General features: G+C 36.3%; 1 protein-coding gene across 13 annotated transcripts in view; it reads left to right on the forward strand.

Annotated features, from left to right (window-relative positions):
- MLIP (muscular LMNA interacting protein) overlaps positions 1-19,407 on the forward strand; it is a 257,011-nt gene that overhangs the window by 52,466 nt on the left and 185,138 nt on the right. The gene's annotated exons all lie outside the window — the stretch shown is intronic.

Here is a 19,407-nt window from a genome sequence, read left to right on the forward strand (position 1 = left end):
AATTATCTAAATAAAAATGGATTAACAGTGTTAACAACAGTGTCAGGAATGTTTATATAATGTCTTAAAAAAAAAATCCCTTGAGGGTTCCCTGGGTGGTGCAGTGGTTTGGCGCCTGCCTTTGGCCCAGGGCACGATCCTTGTAGACCCGGGATGGAATCCCACATCGGGCTCCCGGTGCATGGAGCCTGCTTCTCCCTCTGCCTGTGTCTCTGCCTCTCTCTCTCTCTCTCTCTCTCTCTCTGTGACTATCATAAATAAATAAAAATTAAAAAAAATCCCTTGAATTGTAATCTCTAGTCTTACCACATATTCAAGAATGCTCTTCTCTTGGTGCTTCTTTACAAAGAAATTAAAAGAAAAATATTATTCTTCTTGAAAAGGAGAGAATGGTGATTCAAGATAGAAATATGAAGAAACATTGTGACAAATTTTAAGTATATAATTCTAGAATGAGAGAATAGAGTGCAGAGCTGAATTTTTATTGGGCTCTAAAATGAATTTCACATGTATTTTATAGAAAAAGGGTTAAAGTTGTAAATGTGGGCTCAATAATATGCCAGCTTATTTTGATCCAAGAGGTATTGTAAGAGGAAGGTCCATAGATTGGGGGCTAGTAGGCTTAGGTAGAAAGTAAATGAATGCCGTATACATTGAATGGTCACTCCAGGACATCATTGACTGTTGGCTATAGGATGGGTGCTCTGTACACATCAACTTCTTGCAAAGGCAAGCATTTTGATTTCCCTGTTTTCCAATGAAAGGACCTATGACTCAGAGCAATGATAATACATCACAGAACTAGAAAGTGGCAATACCAGGACTTGAACCTCTGTCTGTCTGGCCCTGAGCCCATATATGTAAGCATCACCATGTTATCTCTGGGTTGAACCATGCATAATTTCCATTTTTTTGTGTGTTTCAAAATAGTCATGCATTAATTATTTCATAAGATGAAAGGATGTGCATGGCACTGGAATTTTTGAATGTTAAAGAGATGATCTTTATATTTTCTCCCTTTAAAACCTCATGTAAGAATGTTAAACATTCAGGATGGCTGTTATTTCACAGTTTAGAGAAAAAATATCTTTCTTTTCTCCTAATTCTCATTCCACGTGAAATGCAATATAAAGTTTGAATTAATAGTCTTACTTATCATAAGCAGGGAATGGTGCAAAAATCTCATTATAAAGTTCAAGTGACATTATATTAATTTCTTGATTTACCATAGCAGGTGATTGTGAAATTAAAATGGAACAAAGTAATGCCAAATTGTAGAATGCTATCATGATTACTCGTTTTGTGACTGTGGGCAAGTAACTGAACTTAATTCAGTCACAGTAATTTAATATACTTTATAGAGTTATTGTGAAAATTAAATTAGAAAATTGAAGTAAAGGGCTTAGCACAGTAGCTGCATTAATTTTCCCTATTATTATTATTATTTTCATTTTATTTCTAGATTTTGAAGTGCGTATTTGGGAATTGTATCTATTTGGCATATTCTGAGATGGTTTGCTGATCCCAGGGAACTAATACAATAAACAACACAGGAATGAGGAAATGCAGACTGTGTAAGCACTCCCAGGCTGTTGAAGCTTAGCTCAGCTACCTAAGCCTGTGGTGCTGCTTATGACCAAAGCTTATTTCAGAGTTTAAATTTTATTTAATGGAAAGCATCCAACTTTGTTACCTGAGCTGCATGTGAGAAATTTAGCCACGTGCCATGACTGATGCTCTAGAGTGTTGTCTATCTGCAAGTTTGCTCTTTCTCACAAAAAGACCAAAGATGTGGAGTTCATAGCAGGCATGGCAACTTTAAAAGTTAAAAGGCTCTCTCTCCTTCCCTTGCTGAAAGGCTCCTTCTTTATCAGCGCTCTCACAAGAATTTACATCCACAGTGAGTCACGCTGTTAGTTCAGCACTTCCCGGCAAGGCAAGGAGAAGAGTCAAGTTTTGCGAGCTATTCTTAGCTGCTCCCCACCCTGTAATGGAAGATACTGGATGAACTCGCAAATGACACATTGTACTGAAGACAAACAGGGTGGATTGTATCAGATTGAGTTACCAAGTCTCCGTTTTCCTTGTTGTTATTAAGGAGGGTGGGGGGAAAAAAGAAAAAAAAAATCTGCTTGCAATTCCAGTACTGTATCGCCATGTAATGGAATGCGCACTCAAAGCAAAAACATACTTCTTTGCAATCCTCTGGATTTCCATGCCATTCCCCACCTGTAATCAGCACTAAATCAAAGATATCAAGACAGTTATAATCTATATTTCTTTGCAAGATCTCATTGTGATCAGGAATAATTTAGATGAAAATAGTGGCTGTGCTTTTGAATGGTAAGTAGAAGATTGCATCATCACATACATCAACAAGATAATATTTCTCCTGGCAGCTTTGCCATTAAAGTCAACGTGCACATATAAACTGCGTTTTCTCTAATGAGGTATCTATTCCCTACCCATTTTTCCAAGAAGTCAGACCTCTCCCAAGGCAGGAGGAACACACATTTATTCATCATAGTGCTTATCAAGTTATACCATCCTTATCTTTTTATGTCTGTTTCTTGAGGACATTTTTTTTCATCCATATGACCTTACAACATATGCCAGACATATAGCAGGTACTATGTATCACTGTGAATATGCAAATAAATTCAAATAAATCACTATGAATATTCAACTAGATTGAAAATGGGTTCCTATTACATATGTTCTTTTATAACCTGACTTTCAAAAATCTAATAACAGCATGGAAATTTTACATGCTATTAATTATAGAGATACATAGTTTTAGTATATTTCACTTCATAGAAGAATAATCATTTATCTACCCAGTCCTTTCTTATTGGACAAGGGGTTTATGATTATTAGAAAAGAATGGAGTCTTCTTTACCCTTTAATTCAGTCAGAAACATTTACTGGTTGCCTTCTATGTTCCAGGCACTGTTTAACTCTGGAAATATCCTAGCAAACTAGCATCTTGGTGAAAATAGGGGGATAATAAAGAAAATAAATTAAAAAAGATATAATATGGAAGCAAGTGAATCACTTATAATCTGCTAGTTTTCTTAGTATGACACATGAGTAAATATAATTATTAAACATCCAGAAATGTTCAAAACATGATTAGTATTATGGAGAAAGTTAAACAGGGAGTGTGTTGACGAGAAATTTAAAACAGTGTTCAGAGACTGCCTGAAAAGGTAACACTTGAAGGAGAGAAGCACCTGCTAAGTTACTTAAGGGCAGAGATCAGTGTCTTTGCTTGTCTTTACATGGAAATCTCTGCCTTCATGAAGCTTTGAATCTAAGATCTCATTTTATTTGGCTTATTTCCAAGTTTTGAGACTTAGGACAATTTTTGTATTGCATGTGTGTATATTAATATAAATATATAAATATTTAAAAAATGTTCCACAATAACCATATGCCACTTTTATAATAAGAAAAATGATATCTTAAAAAACCGCTTGCTTGAATTATTTTGTTAGCATGTCACACTGTGGACACATGCCAGGATTGGAAGCCACCTACTCTCTGAACCTAAATCACTTGAACTGCTATTGAACTAAGTCTCAACCATTATGCACAGAGGCAAACCTTTCTTTGCTCTAAGTGTAAGACTTTGCATTTGCATCTTTAAGTTTGGCCCTCGGTTGACCAAGTTTAGGAAATTGTACGATTTCATTAAAAAACTAAAATAGGACTCACTGTACCGCAGCTTGAATGTGGAAGGTCAAGGAGATCTTTGGGAGTAATCACAGAGGCTTTTGCTGGTCTCTTCTATCTTCTCTCCCCACTCTGGGAAGATGTTGCTCTCTCCCATTGTTGGAAGTCATTCTGCTCCCTGCATCTTTGACAGACTGCTCTAGGAATTGATGCACTAGGGAATACCTGCAGAAGGAAACAGTGGGAGACCCAGGAGTGAGAGACCTCGTCTGCTTCTGAGAGAATGCTTTTATTTTTCTGTGTAGTGTGATTTTGGTTCACTCTGTGATACTGAAAAAGCCCAAATCATCTACATGTAAAATAATGCTAAAACCCATCTCTGGAAGCTTCCCAGCAAGAATGCCTTTATTTCCACAGCTATTGTCTACTTTGATATATAATTCCTAGTTCTTTTTAGTGAAATGTTTCTCTTACAAAGTGGAGAAGAAAGTTTAAAAAAGTATTTTTAGGGAAAGAAGAAAGAATTTGCTTATCCATTCATAATATGTATTAGTTTTATTCACTCCTGGCATTTGCATAGAAGCTGATTCCAAAGCAATTTTCCATCTCTCTTGTGATTTTCACAATGGTCTAAGGTAGGAATGTTATTTTTGTATATGCTTTATAAATGAGAAAACCAAGACACAGAAAAGATAAGAAAATTGCCCAAGGGCATAAGGTTGACATTTATTGAGTACTTTCCTGAGTCAGCTAGGATTCTCAGTATTTCATGTGTATTTACTCCTTTACCCCTCACAGTAACCCAGATGATTTGTTTTCTGGGGGAGGGATGGAGGGGGGGAGGGGGAGGAGGGAGGGGGGGAGGGAGGGAGGGGGGCAGGGAGAGGGAGGAGGGAGAGAGAGAGAGAGAGCGGGGGGGGGAGGAGGGAGGGAGGGAGGGAGGGAGGGAGGGGGGAGGAGGGAGGGGGGAGGGGAGAGGGAGGGAGGGAGGGAGAGGAGAGGAGGGAGGGAGGGGGGAGGGAGGGGGGGGCGTAGGGATGGATGGGGGCGTTCTTATTTCTATCTCTCTTCTCGTTTCCTTTCTCCTTCTCTTCTTTCTTTCTTTTCTTTCTTTCTTCTTTCTTCTCTTATCTTCTTTCTTTCTTTCTTTCTTTCTTCTTTCTTTCTCTTTTCTTCTTTCTTCTTTTTTTCTTTCTTCTTTTCTTTCTTTTCTTCTCTCTCATTCCCATCCTCATTTTACAGATCAGGAAATGAGGCATTGAGAAATGATCCAGGACATGCACAACTAGTTAGTGGCAGAGATGGTGTTGACCCTTGGTTCTAACCCAGAACACGGAAAACTATTAGGTATGGCTGCTCCACAGGGGTCATGGGACGCTGGGGCTATGATCATGAGTCCTGGAAAGTTTCTAAGTTCTGGAGTTGTTAATCTGGTGTGAGTACTGCCTTGGGATGCAGAAGGAAGCCAAATTAATTTTGGTATTTTTACAACTGTTACAGTAAACTCAGCACAAAATGTATTCCTAGTAATTCTATTATATTCTATTATTTATAAAGGATAATAAATTGGTAAAATACCTATAAATTTGCATTCATGGGAATAGTAGCTGTTTTTTTGGTAGCAGGATCTGTATTCTCAGGAAATGTTGAGGGTGCAGATTTCCTCAAAATTTCCTCCTTCCTGAGTAATTGCTTTATGACAGCCATGACAGATAACCTATTTCTGCTTGATCAGTCATGGCAAGTCATTTACTTTTTTGAGGCAGTTTGTTCTATTTAGGGACAACTAATTGTTAGGAATATCATATATCTCCCAACATATATATGGACATGTATATAAATGGATCAAAATTTATGTCCTGAATGTAGTAAAATGTTTTGCTTAAGGATTCCAAGATACAATATATAATCTCTGCAATTAAATAGAGCTCTAGTTGCTCCAGTTTTATTGAGAGGCTTTAGAAGATCTTTATAAACTGTTTGAGACAGAGTGGTAAAAAAAGAGACTAAATGATCAACAAATATATTAATAAGTATTAACAAAAGAGAAAAATCTGACCTGTAATAATACACTGTGTTAACTTTCATAGTTACTTCCATTTTATCTCTGAAACTTTCACTGGAAAGCTAGGTTATAGGAGTCAGACTAAAATAAGCAGTAATTTTGGCTTACAGGCTTGGAACAAAAAGAAATTTGCACTGTGTGTAAAAATGTGTGTGTGTGTGTGTGTGTGAAGGGGAATGGAAAAAGAAAGGTATAGGTACATTAATTGGGCAAATTAATTGAAAGGCTGTATTTTAACTAAGTCTTTCCTTTCAAATGTCAACATTTCAAGGATTAAAATTTAGTTTGATAAGTAATTATCAAGCACCTTCTGAATGTCAGACTTTGTGTTGGGTACTGGGAATACAGTGGTAAAAACATAAATATGTTCTCTGCCTTTAGGGCATTGTGTGCCTGCATGTGTTGCTGCCAAGGGCATTAGTGGGACTGAAGTGCAGGTGACATTCCACGTGATAAGCCTGTGCCTTAATGTGGGGCTGCATCTGCTTTGGGAAAAGGAGATCTTTATCTAACCAGCACAGATGTGCTGTATCAGCTCATGACCATCTGCCTGTCTTTATAGGGCTTATATTCTAAGAAGAAAGGCAGTCTTTAAACAACTGTGTGATTAGTTACAAAAGAGAAGCAGAAGACACAACTATTTAGCTTAGGTCTAAAGGCCAGGAAAAGCCTCCTTCAGGTGATCTTTAAGATAAGCACTAAAGAATATGACCAGGAATCGGTGCCATATTGATTTAGGTGAAAAGAACTAGGTCCCTTGTCCATACCTCATACAAGAAATTGTTGATGACATTGGCTCCTCAAGTAAATATCAAATATTTCCTTAAAGACAATTGTTGTGGGCACCTGGGTGGCTCAGTGGTTGAGCATCTGCCTTTGGCTCAGATCGTGATCCCAGAGTCCTGGGATCCAGTCCCATATTCCTGCAGGGAGTCTGCTTCTCCCTCTGCCTATATCTCTGCCACTCTCTCTGTGTCTCTCATGAATAACTAAATAAAATCTTAAAAAAAATAAAGACAATTGTAATTCACAGTGAGTTGGGGTAGGAACATGGAATCAAAGGGGGAGGACTGAGAGATAGAAGGACAAAAAAGAAGGGATACAGAGAAAGTTACATGGACGTTAACTTACTGACTTCTTTCACTGAAGTCAATTGGAGTTTATCTTTCATTTTTATTTTTTTAAAGATTTTATTTATTTATTCATAGAGACACACACATACACACATACACACACACACACAGAGAGAGAGAGAGAGAGAGAGAGGCAAAGACACAGGCAGAAGGAGAAGCAGGCTCCATACAGGGAGCCCAATGCGGGACTCGATCCCAGGTCTCCAGGATCACACCCCGGGCTGCAGGCAGTGCCAAACTTCTGCACCACTGGGGCTGCCCCAATTGGAGTTTAAAACTCTGTGGTTGAACCTGGCTGGTTTCAGCAACAACAACAAACAGGGAAAGTCCTACCAGTTCATAAAAATAATGATAATTATAATTTAGAAACTGATGTGTTGGTTGGGTATACTTTTTAAGGCAGGGAGGAAAGACAGAGAGAGAAATATGTTTACTACTTCAAAGATCTGAAGCACTGTATTCGGACACCTTTCCTAGGGGCTTAGCTTGCTTCCTCTGCTTCCTTTCTTCTATTCTTTTCAGCCAAAATTGCTGCTTCTACCTTTTTGGATAGAGTGAAAGGTTGTGCTTAGGCCTCAAATAAGGTCAGACTTTTAATTGAAACATTTCACTGGGGAATCTGGTATTTGCAGAGTTATTAATAAAATGTTAGTTGATTTATCTTTGTATATGAGGTTCCCTAGGAATTCCTTAGAGTTGAAATGACTGGAAAACTTAGGCATTTCTAGTTGTCTTGCTGTAATACTATTAAAATACTAACTCCTGTTAATGCCTCCCCTTTATTCTCAAAATTGAGACTAATATACAAAGAAGAAAAATACTTGAGTAAATAGGATATGGATTAAAATTTGAAGGCAATTATTAAAATTTTGGAATGTGATTGTCAAAGGGCAATCATAATCTGCAAATTTTATATTTTCTGTAAATGATAGAGATATGAAGGTGCAAAGTTATATAATTAGGGATACTTGGGTGGCTCAGCAATTGAACATCTGCCTTTAGCTCAGAGTGTAAACCTGGAATGCCAGGATCGAGTCCCATGTCGGGCTCCCTGCATGGAGCCTGCTTCTCCCTCTGCCTATGTCTCTGCCTCTCTCTCTGTGTCTCTCATGAATAAATAAATAAAATCTTAAAAAAAGTTATATAATTAGTGAGTAAATTACCCTGGATTCACCAGTGAATATAGTTTGCAATACCCTGCTGACCATAAATAACTATGGTCATATTTATTTTTAGTATTATTGGCATGTTTAAAGGCTAGCATTTATTTATAATGATTGGATATTCAGTTAATGGTTGTTTAGAGAGCGGTAACATGTGTCTAACTTTGTCATCTATTACTTTGCATTATGAATGGAGTGATCAGGGGATCCCTGGGTGGCGCAGCGGTTTAGCGCCTGCCTTTGACCCAGGGCGCGATACTGGAGACCCGGGATCGAATCCCACGTCGGGCTCCCGGTGCATGGAGCCTGCTTCTCCCTCTGCCTGTGTCTCTGCCTCTCTCTCTCTCTCTCTCTCTCTGTGACTATCATAAATAAATAAAAACTAATCTTTAAAAAAAAAAAATGAATGGAGTGATCATTCCATTAAACTGGGCAAATTTAGTTTCTTTTCTCCAATATGTGTTTCCTTGTTTAGTTCTCAAAATATTTGGAAACAATAAAAAGTGAGATCTATTTCATTTGTAATGGTATGCATTGATTTCCCTAAAAGTTCTGTTGAAAAAGTAGACTTCTATTGAAAGGTTTCTCAGATAGTGTTTTTAATGTTCTTTTCTGAAAATTTTAAATTCACTTTATAAATGTAGGGAATTAGAGTAGTGGAAAAATTTAAATGACATATTAAATTACTATGTGTCTGGAGAAATGTATAGTTTCAAGTATTCTCCCAGAAATTCCTAGATACCTCCAGAAACCCTGAAAGCTATAGTTATCTACTTCACTTTTTAAAGATGGCAATATTATATCTTAAGTATATGGCTTTATTACCAAAATTATAAAGTGTTTCATGCTTAACTGACATTTTCCTCAGTCACTGTTATTTTAGCAACTCTATCTTCTTAACAAGTTCAACTGAGATATATGAAGTCTTGGAGAGAATCTATTTACCTAATTGTAATTTGACCTTTCACTGTTAAAACCAATATTCATAAATGACTACAAAGGGCCAGGTCAGAGAAAACAGGAAGCAAATCTCAGCTGAATGAGAATGTTCATTGGCTACATATTAGTGATTATGTGTGGAGGTCAAAGTTATCAAATGTCACTCCCACTTTGAATTCTGACCTGAGTCCTATTACCTCATTTATTCTGCCTCTAGCCATTAGCTAATACATATTTTAATACCATGTAGATGTCTTTAGATGAAAATGAAATCTATGGGATATAGGTGGGATCCATTTTTACTATCAAGGGCAATATATTAATCAAGGGCTGTATGAGTAACAATTGTTTCAATTTTTTATTTTTGGAATTAGGTAGCTGCCAAAGAGAATAAAGAACAGCAGTTATTTAGCAAGGGCAATAAAGTAGCCAGAACGGAGTTAGAAAAGAGGAGAAGAAGAAAAAAAAATGAAAAGAGGAGAAGAAAAAAAAAAAGTAAGGATAAAAGGAGAGGAAAAAAGTACAAGGATAGAAAACAGATACATAGAGAAAAAAAATACATGTGTTTAATGGAGAAAGAAGACACAGCTAATGCATATTTGACAATGATGCTCTGAGAAGGAAAGCAGATGGGTAAACAGGAGAGAGACCTTGGGATGTTCACTAGGGACATGGACTGAGGTTTAAACTTTTATCAATTCTTTGAGTAAAAAATTTTAAGTCTGTGTTGTGTTTCACAATTGTAGCTGCAGTGGACAATGGTGACAGTGGTGGAAAGTTTATAAAGGAATTGAGCAAAATTGAAATCTCTGGGAGAAGCATCTGGGCCACAAGAAGCAAACAATTTCACTTTGTTAATTTCACTCATCTAAGCAGTTTTCCCAACCTGGCTTTGTTTTGCAAATATCTTACCATATTAGTAGAAAAATGGCTGACTGAGGAAGAAGATGGAGGCGAGAACATGGAAATGGCTTCAGTTAACTGGATGACCTGTCTTAAGAACAAGGACCAGATAAGCAGTGGACAAAACTGTATCAGGAGGGCTGAGTTCTAGACTGTACCTGCCATCTATGTAGTTCTGAGTTGATCACTTAAAAGATGAGTTTATTTCCTTATCCATAATTGGGAGTAAAACTTTGCGGCATTGCCTTGAAAATCAAATGTAGCAGTATATTTTTTTCCTAATAGTAAGGTGGACAACTTAAGAAAGTAACCACTGACACTATTATTCCATGGGGCCTAGGATTTTATGCCAGGCACCAGATTCCAACTCTTGAAAAATATATGTAATTCCAGAGACAAAACCTACAAATTGAATTTAAATGGCATTGAATAAGTGAGACCTTCATGTATTAAACATTGTGCTTGTATCAGGACACAGAAATAAGTAAGACATAATCCCTGTGTTCAGGGAGTTTACATTGGGGAAATTGTGTAAAAAATAAATCCAAGTCCTATTATAATGATATTAATGTGGATGTGAAAGACGAAAGAGAAGTGATCAGAATGTTATGGGGTTAAGAAGGAAAATCTTAGAAGAGAGGTGGAAGATCAAGCAAAAGTCAGTTTAGAAGCCCTAGTTAGGTTATAGCACAAGGATTGCCTAGGGATTTGTGACAATTCTATTACTTTATCAACTTGGTTCTATTTTTTAAACCACTGCCTTTTAAAAATCTTTCCTTTGAAACGTCCTTATTTTTGCTCTACAACATTTTAAACATTTCATTTTAAAAGATTTCTGAAATTTTTTCCAGCTGACCTAATTTTACATTAGACACCTTTGTGATCAAAACAGTAATAGCATACAGAGACATAAATTCCAATCCTTCCCTATCTGAGTAACCGGGGCAAATGAACCAAAGCAGAGAACAAATTGCTTTTAATATTAGAACCATGTGGACTTTTTGTAATGTTCCTTACTTCCAACCCAAATGCTATCCTAATGTATTAATTCTCTCCAACAGGCTGTTTCTTCTGATTCTCTTTTTCTATTAATGATACTCTTATTATTCCAATCACAATTTTCACTTACTTTTTTCCAACTCTTACTCCCTTCTGTTGTCAAGTTCTGACAAAGCTTTGTTTAAAATGTTTTTTGAATTCAATCCACCTATTCTTAATAGCTCCTATTTGGGGGATATTTTAAGGAACTTTTGAAAAATCTCTCCATTCCATCCTGTCTACCACAGCCAGGTCAATAAATCAGATGATTTCTTTATTTAAAAACTTTATAGTTCTCCTCCATGTTTAAGTCAAAACAACTCTAGACTTTAAGATGATCTATGGTAGGGTAGTCACCAGCTGCTCACCTTTCTGAAGCCTCTCATATAATCTGATTTAGAAATTTTCCCTGAAAGGCAGACAGATACCTTTTCTTGTTCTGGGCCCTGGAGTGTCATCAGATGAGACTTGAGAGGTGAGGAAGAAGAACTGAGGTGCTACTTACCATCCCTCAACAGAATTCTGCTCCAAGCCACTGTTATTCCTGCCTTAACTTTAATATCTATTTCTCAGTTTTTTTACAGCAGAAAAAAACAATTAAGGAAATTATCCATGGTTATTAAAAAATAAATGAAAGTAGAGAAAAAGTCATGTTTAAAGTAGCATTTTCATATATTTATCAGATCTTGTACCTGCTGCCTAGTGGGTGTTCAATAAATATTTGTGGAATAAATAAATGAATGTTCAGAACCATAATTAAAATGAGTGAAATTGTGAGGCTTTTCTGATCACTCAGTTCCTCTACCTTTTTCCCATCACCTTGTTTCTCTTTTAACTGAAGAACTCCTAATGCTTTCTGCATCAGTATATATGTACTTGTGTATGGGTATGTGTACTTTAAAAAATCACAGAAGAAAATTACATTTGAAGCATACATATTTGGTAATATTTATGGGAAATATTTTGCATAAGATAAAGATATGACTTGGCATATTTAACAATGGTGTGTTGACTTTGTACATATGGTTAATTTTCTTGCTTATCATTTCAGTGTAAATGTACTGTAAATAGGTGTTAAGCAAGTTAAGTCACTTGGATTCATGTAAGCAGATATCATTATAGTAAAAAAAATTCTCAATATATATTTACCCTAAAAGTCAAAACTTTTTAAAAATAGACATGATCAGATGAGCGGGGGAGGCAGAGCTAGAACAGGGATGTGTGACTGTGTGTGTGTGTGTGTGTGTATGTGTGTGTGTGTGTGTGTGAGCTTTCTCAGTACAGAGAATAAAAATCTTAGTCCAGATTTTATTGTCCAAGGCAGATACTTGCACTTAGAGAGTCCACTTTTAGAATTCCACACTGAACTTAATTAGCACAAAGAATTAGAAAAGACATTCATGGGTTTAAATTAAATAATTTGTTTTATCAGAACTTTTAATTAGAGTTTTACTGGAAACAGATTAAGCCTACTTTAGAAATTTTCCTTGTTTGGATGTTGCTTGCTGGAAGTTACAGTATTAATAACTTTTGCTTTCCAATAACTAAAACCTTTTGGTCTTAGATTGGAAATAACTCAGATGTGTGGGGGTAATTTTTTTTTAAAATTTTATTTATTTATTCATGAGAGACACAGAGAGAGAGAGAGAAAGAGAGAGAGAGAGGCAGAGACACAGACAGAGGGAGAAACAGGCTCCATGCAGGGAGCCTGACGTGGGACTGGATCCCGTGTCTCCAGGATCAGGCCCTGGGCTGAAGGTGGTGCTAACTGCTGAGCCACCTGGGCTGCCCTATAATTTTGACTTAAGAGACTAGCTCCACTGAATTCCCAGGGTCAAAGTTGACAAGGTACACATTTATATGGAGCCCAGAGCATGTGATTATATTTATTCAATTCTGGAGAAAGGAGCATTAGAAGTTTGAAGATTTTCATAGTGTCAGGTAACTGACTGCTGATGACTATATTATAACAGCCTGCAGTTTTGTCCTTCCACTTGTTTGCCTATCATCCATGCCTGATAGGATTAGGGTATTTAATTTATCTGGATGATAAGGAAGGGTGTGTGCTACAAGAATGTTGGGACTCCAAGTTTCTTTAAAAGTCTCTCAAACTTTGGTAACTGCAAGATGTACATTTATCTCTTGTGTTGACTCAATGTCAGCTTGTAGCCAGTACTCATCGCGTGTGTGCTGTTGTTATTAGGATTAAATTATTAAAAAAGCATCTTTTTTTACATTAAAGTTGCCTCTAGTTAAAAAGAATCAAGGATAGAGTTCTCCTATCCTTTTAAAGAAGATACAGATGCATATTCAAAGATAACTACTGAATATATAAAAGGAATTGCACCAATGGTGGATGCTAAGTCATTATTTCTTCCCAGAGAAAAGTAATCACAAAAATCCTAAACTATAGCATGAAGGCATCAGAGAAACTATAAGGAAGAATGTACTAGTGAGATTTATATTAATTTTGCATGAGGTTATAAATGGGGGATGCTCCAGGCAGGTCAGTCTTAGATAGCATTTGAAATAGCTGGGTTGTACTTGGGTGCCCTCCATTCTCCTGAGTTTCTAGCTGTTCTTCAGACGGGTCGCCCAAATCTCTTCTAGAACATCCAGTCCAGGCAACCTGTGATTTACCTAGTCAATATAATTTTTTCACCCCTCCCTTTCCTCATGTCACACTTTTGGTGGATTTAATGTTTTTACCTATTCAAACAATTTTTTCAATAGCAAAATTGATTTCTGACTCTGATAACTTTATATGTGATTATTTTTGATGATCTCTTTCAGTTTCCATATATACTATGTCATATATAGTTATAATCAAAAGATATGTATAATTTTGTATTTTATTTTGTCCATTCAATACCATTTTTTATGTCCTTTCTACATTTAACTGTAGAATCACTCATCAAATTTCCATATGTATCTTAAACAATTTTTTATTATTGATTATTTGGGTTATCTTTATATTTTTCTCTTAAAATGCTCTTACAAATGTCTTTGCTCATTTTTTTTTCATTTTCCATTTATTTTCTTAGAACGGATTCCAAAAGTTGGATTATTAGGTTAAAGATATAAACATTTTTATGTATCAGGTCAAAGGGATAAACACTTATATTACCATGCACAGACACACTCATAGCCAGGTATCCCTCTAGAAGTAATAAGTACATTTCTATTTATTAGCATTAAGCATATGTAATATATTTGTCTCATAAACCCCCATTATCCTAATACCTGGGGTTTTAAAAAACAATTTGACTAACTCAAGTTAATATACGAATGACTAATGGCCTTTCCTTCCCTCATTTTAGAAAAAAATTCCAAGCAGTAGGTGTGTGCACATATGTACAACCCTCTGAATATTTGGAAGTAAGAAAACTTTCCTTGGTACTTAGATCACACTGCATAACAGAGTGCCAAATTTGCTTACTTAGGGAATCCTGTTTAAGCAGAATTTAGGTAGATGCTTACAAAGGGAAGGCAACAGATATTTCTTCCAGGATTATATTATAATTTAATGAGAAATACACTGATTTTGCAGGTGATTTGTTACTTGCCAATACTTGTGGAGATTATTCTATGTCCATAGCACTGAGTCAGGTATTGCGATAGCTACAAAGATATAAAAACCATACTGGCAGCCCTTGATGACTTTCTAGTAAAAAAAAAAAAAAAAATAGGATCTAACACATGACCACAAATCAATGTAGTACTTATAAAATGACATCTCATCCAAAAAATAATGTAAGAGTTAAGTGGAGATTACTTTGATGAAATGATAATTCATCTTAAACCTAACTATTTTATGTGGGTAATAGCCAGAGAAACAAATTTCCGTTTTCATTTCCACTTTAAGGCCAATGAGATTTATTTTCAAAACTAATTATGTAAGTTTTTCTGCCCTTGTCAGTGGCATTGGCACATGAAAATATTTGGGAGACTTTATGAAATTCCAACATTCTTGTGGAAAGCTAACACATTATAATTTACCAAAGACACTTATTTATCAAGGCATAATCTCTTCTGGGGGAAGAGGAAAGCTGAGATTAATGGGAGAACCACTCATGAATTTTAAAATACATTTGATCTTTAGCATGACACTAAGATTAATTCAGTATATAGTATGTATTTGTAGATGAGTTAATCAAATATGCTGAAATTGGTAATAAGGAGAAGGAAATTAACTTTGACATCCCGTTTGATAGTTGTCATTACATTAAGTGTGGAGCAAATCCAGTTTGTTTCAGGAATAAAGCAAAGGGGAAAATGTGAAATTGACACTCTTAGAATTGTACTGAACGTACTGAATTAACCTTTTAGCTACTGCAGAATCCTTATGGTAGCAGATTGGTTAGAAATAGACATAAACATTTTCCAGTGATTTTCTTTAAAATCACTGGCTCATTCCAATTCATTTCCTAGAATTTGATCACTTTCTCTAAGTTCCAGGCTTTTAGGTTCTTTTTTTTTTTTTTTTTAAGATTTTATTTATTTATTCGAGAGAGAGAGAGAGGCAGAGACACAGGCAGAGGGAGAAGCAGGCTCCACGCAGAAACCCTGACATGGGACTCCGTCCTGGGTCTCCAGGATCAGGCCCTGGGCTGGAGGTGGCGCTAAACCGCTGAGCCACCAGGCCTGCCCTAACTTTTAGGTTCTAAATGGGTAATCAGCATTTTGGTATTCTCTCGGTTGAAGGGCAATTCTCTTAAGTGAATTCTGTATTTTCATAGTCAAGTCACAGAGCTAGAAGCCATCCTGCACATAGCATATACCTTAACGTTGTAGGCAGAGACTAAGGGATTCTAGGATGCCACCAGACCTCTTATTTTCATTGTAGTAAGCAGGACTGGTGTGGGTGCTGGGAAAAAACAAAACAAACAAACAAACAAACAAACAAAAACTTCATACAGTTTGGATCAAAACAGTATGTGTTGACTCATGCATTCAAGCCAACGTTGAAAACTTAGATCTCCCCTGAGATTGGGATGTACAGCCATCCCCCATGGCCACTTGAAGCTGGGCTTAAGGGCAGCCAGGTTATTCCCTGGGCACTCATCTCTGGTTCTTTCTACCTGTCAGCTTCTTTCTTTCCCACCACAGACTGGGGTTGCCTTGTGGATAAAAACAGGTCACCAGTGGCTCCTGAATTTTATCTGAAAGCTCTGCCTTCCAAGGTGGGGATGGGTTTCAACAATCCATCCCCCAGTTAAAAAAATCTAGAAGAGGGGTACCTGGGTATCTCACTATCTCTGTCACTATCGGTATCTCTTACTCTAAAATAAAGAATTAAAATCTTAAAAAAAATTAAAAATCCATAAAGAAGTTCTTGTTATGATTAGCTTAGGTCATATGGCAATACTGAACATGGTCCCATGAAATAATTCATGGAACACTATCTGTCAGAAGCAATCTCAAACACTTTAAATGAATTTTTAACTTTGTTTCTCACAACAAATCTATGTGTCAGGAATTATTATAATTTTTATTTGATACATGATATAATTGAGGTTAAAAGGGTTAAGTGACTTGCCTAAATTTCACAGCCAGGATTTAGTTTCAGGATTTGCTTCTGGGTCTTTATCCAAAGCCCAAACTGTCCTCCGTTTTCTGTCTCTGTGATTAACCTCCTCTAGACAAGGTATGCTACTCCTAGTCCATTTCCTGGTGGAGAAATAATGAAAGAACATGTCAACTCTCAGAGTAGACAGGGTGGAAGGGGGCTAGAGGTGGAGAAACAATGTAGAGAAGAGACAATATTATAGATGTCCTCTGCATTCCTACCATTACCTATAAAGATTTAGGTGGTGTTTGTCATCTGGCTAGTGTTGATTGTTATGATTAATACAGGAACATACTTGATGAGACACTTTATATTTAACAGTGTTCCAAGTAACCTAAGAATCTTCACTGTGTCTCCAGGTCTGCAGCCCAGAGATCACAATTTCAGCAAAGGCTAATTTTTTCTACCATTTTATTTATTTTCTTATTAGAACTAGGAGATATATTTATTTGTTTCTTCTTGAGATAATCTCAAGATTGCTGAGTGAATGTTACCCTTTCCTTCCCAATTAAGTGAATTAATCTTTCTCTTTGGGATGACTACAGATAAATAACCCAAATATATTTACATATATATGTCCAGGCAGAGGCCTATATAATTGCTTGGTGATAAGTATAATGCTTTTTATTTCAAAATTAATTAAAATACTAAAAAATTTTCAGAAAATATGTCTTTTTAAAAAAGACTCAAATCATTTGTATGTATGTATGTATTTTAGACAGAGAGAGTGCATGCATGCAAGCCAGAGGGGAAGGACAGAGGGAGAAGGGAGAAGGAGAGAGAACCTTAAGCATGCCCTATGCCCAGCACAGTGCCCAAGGAAGGGCTAGATCCCATGACCCTGAGATTATGACCAGAGCTGAAATCAAAAGTGGGTTGCTAACAGACTGAGCCACCCGGACACCCCTCAAAACAGCTGTATTTATGTTTCAGGTATAGTAGAACTGAAGTACAAAGGGAGCTTAAACTACATCTTATTTCTCTTTGATACCATGTCTCATCAATATTATTCTTTGGAAAACTATCATGAAAAAAACACTGGCAAAATGTGGAGTGGTTGAGTTCAAGTTTTGGTTTACTCAGCACTCTGCTTTCCTATTTTTTAAATCTTTGAGGCAATGTAATATGTCCACCACTAATACAGTCCCTCATTTTGTTCCATTTTTTACCCTCTCTGTACATTTTGGAGGTAAACCACACCAAGTGATTATTTTCACTCTTTAATGTTAAGCATTTAGAGATGGACTATTCCTGACACTTTTGTACAACTGCTTTACTATATTGCGGAGAGACAGCTACCCAACTCATCCCAAGTCAATTGTCCTGCCTCATTCATTATTTCTGTTGGTTCTTCTTATTTATTTATTGACTGGTTGATTTTTAATCCCAGTGTAGTTAACATACAGTGTTATATTAGTTTCATATGTACAATATAGTGATTCAATAATTCTATACACTATTCATTTCTCATCATGATGAAGTGTACACTTAATACCCTTCACCTATTTCACCCATTTCCCCACTGACCTGCCCTCTGGTAACTACCAGTTTGTTCTCTGTATTTAAGCATCTGTTTTTCTGTTTGTCTCTTCTTTTTCCTGTTCATGTGTCTTTTGTTTCTTAAATTCCACGTGTTAGTGAAATCATATGGTATTTGTCCTTCTCTGACATATTTTACTTAGCGTTATACCCTCTAGATCCATCCATGTTGTTGCAAATGGCAAGATTTCATTCTTTTCTATGGCTGAGTAATGTTCTATTGTATATGTTTACCACATTTTTATCCACTCATCTATCAAAGGACACTTGGGTACTTCCATAATTTGGCTGTTGTAAATAAGGCTGCAATAAACAGAGGGGTGCATATATCTTTTTAAATTAGTGTTTTCATATTCTTTGGGTAAATACCCAGTAGTGTGATTACTGGATCATATGGTAATTCTATTTTTAATATTTTGAGAACCTCCAAGCAGTTTTCCATAGTGGCTGTACCAGTTTGAATTTCTACCAACAGTGCATGAGAATGCCTTTTTCTCCATATCCTCACCAACGCTTGTTGTTTCTTGTGTTTTTTATTTAAGCCATTCTGACACATGTGAGGTGATATCTCATGTAGTTTTGATTTACATTTCCCTGATGATGAGAGATGTTGAGCATCTTTTTGTGTGTCTGTTGGCCATCTGCATGTCTTCTTCGGAGAAATGTCTATTTTTGATTGGATTATTTATTTTTGATGTTAAGTTGTGTAAGTTCTTTGTATAGTTTGGATCCTAACCCCTTATTAGATATATCGTTTGCAAATATCTTCTCCCCTTCAGTAGGTTGTCTGTTGTTTCTTTTTCAGTTTTCTCATTTACTTAGTATCATGTTGAGACTCAGTTTGGTATAATGTCAGATTTCCATTTCATTCTTTTCCCACTATGGGAAAAGAATATCAACCATGGTTGATATCCTAAATAATGCTAATTATATTACTTTAAGCAGAGATGCTCTGCTAACATTTTGGTCACAGAGACATAGTATGTATAGCCAGCTAATGATTTCCAAGCTGACAGGTTATGTAATGTGCTTCTAGGACCATGGTGCTTCTTTTGTTTCTGGAAAAGGCAGGGTGGTTTAAGTTTATTACATGTAAAACCTGCCTTCTAACTTTGAGGATCCTTTTCAATAGTTACTATAGTATCTTGTAACCTTTTGCTGCCCTGGTCTAAGGGAAAATAAATACAATAAATGAACTCAATGTATAGGATAGGGATTCCTAATCTTTTTGGAGCCCTGTACCTGTTTGTCAGTTTGGGGAAGCTGAGTCCCCTTCTTAGCATATTGTTTTTACATGCATATTATAAAATACATACAATAAAGGACACCATTTGTATTGAAATACAGACATCAAAAATTTTTAAAGACTGAGACACAGTAATA

Source organism: Canis lupus, chromosome 12, assembly GCF_011100685.1.
Source record: "Canis lupus familiaris isolate Mischka breed German Shepherd chromosome 12, alternate assembly UU_Cfam_GSD_1.0, whole genome shotgun sequence".
Lineage (NCBI taxonomy): Eukaryota > Metazoa > Chordata > Mammalia > Carnivora > Canidae > Canis > Canis lupus.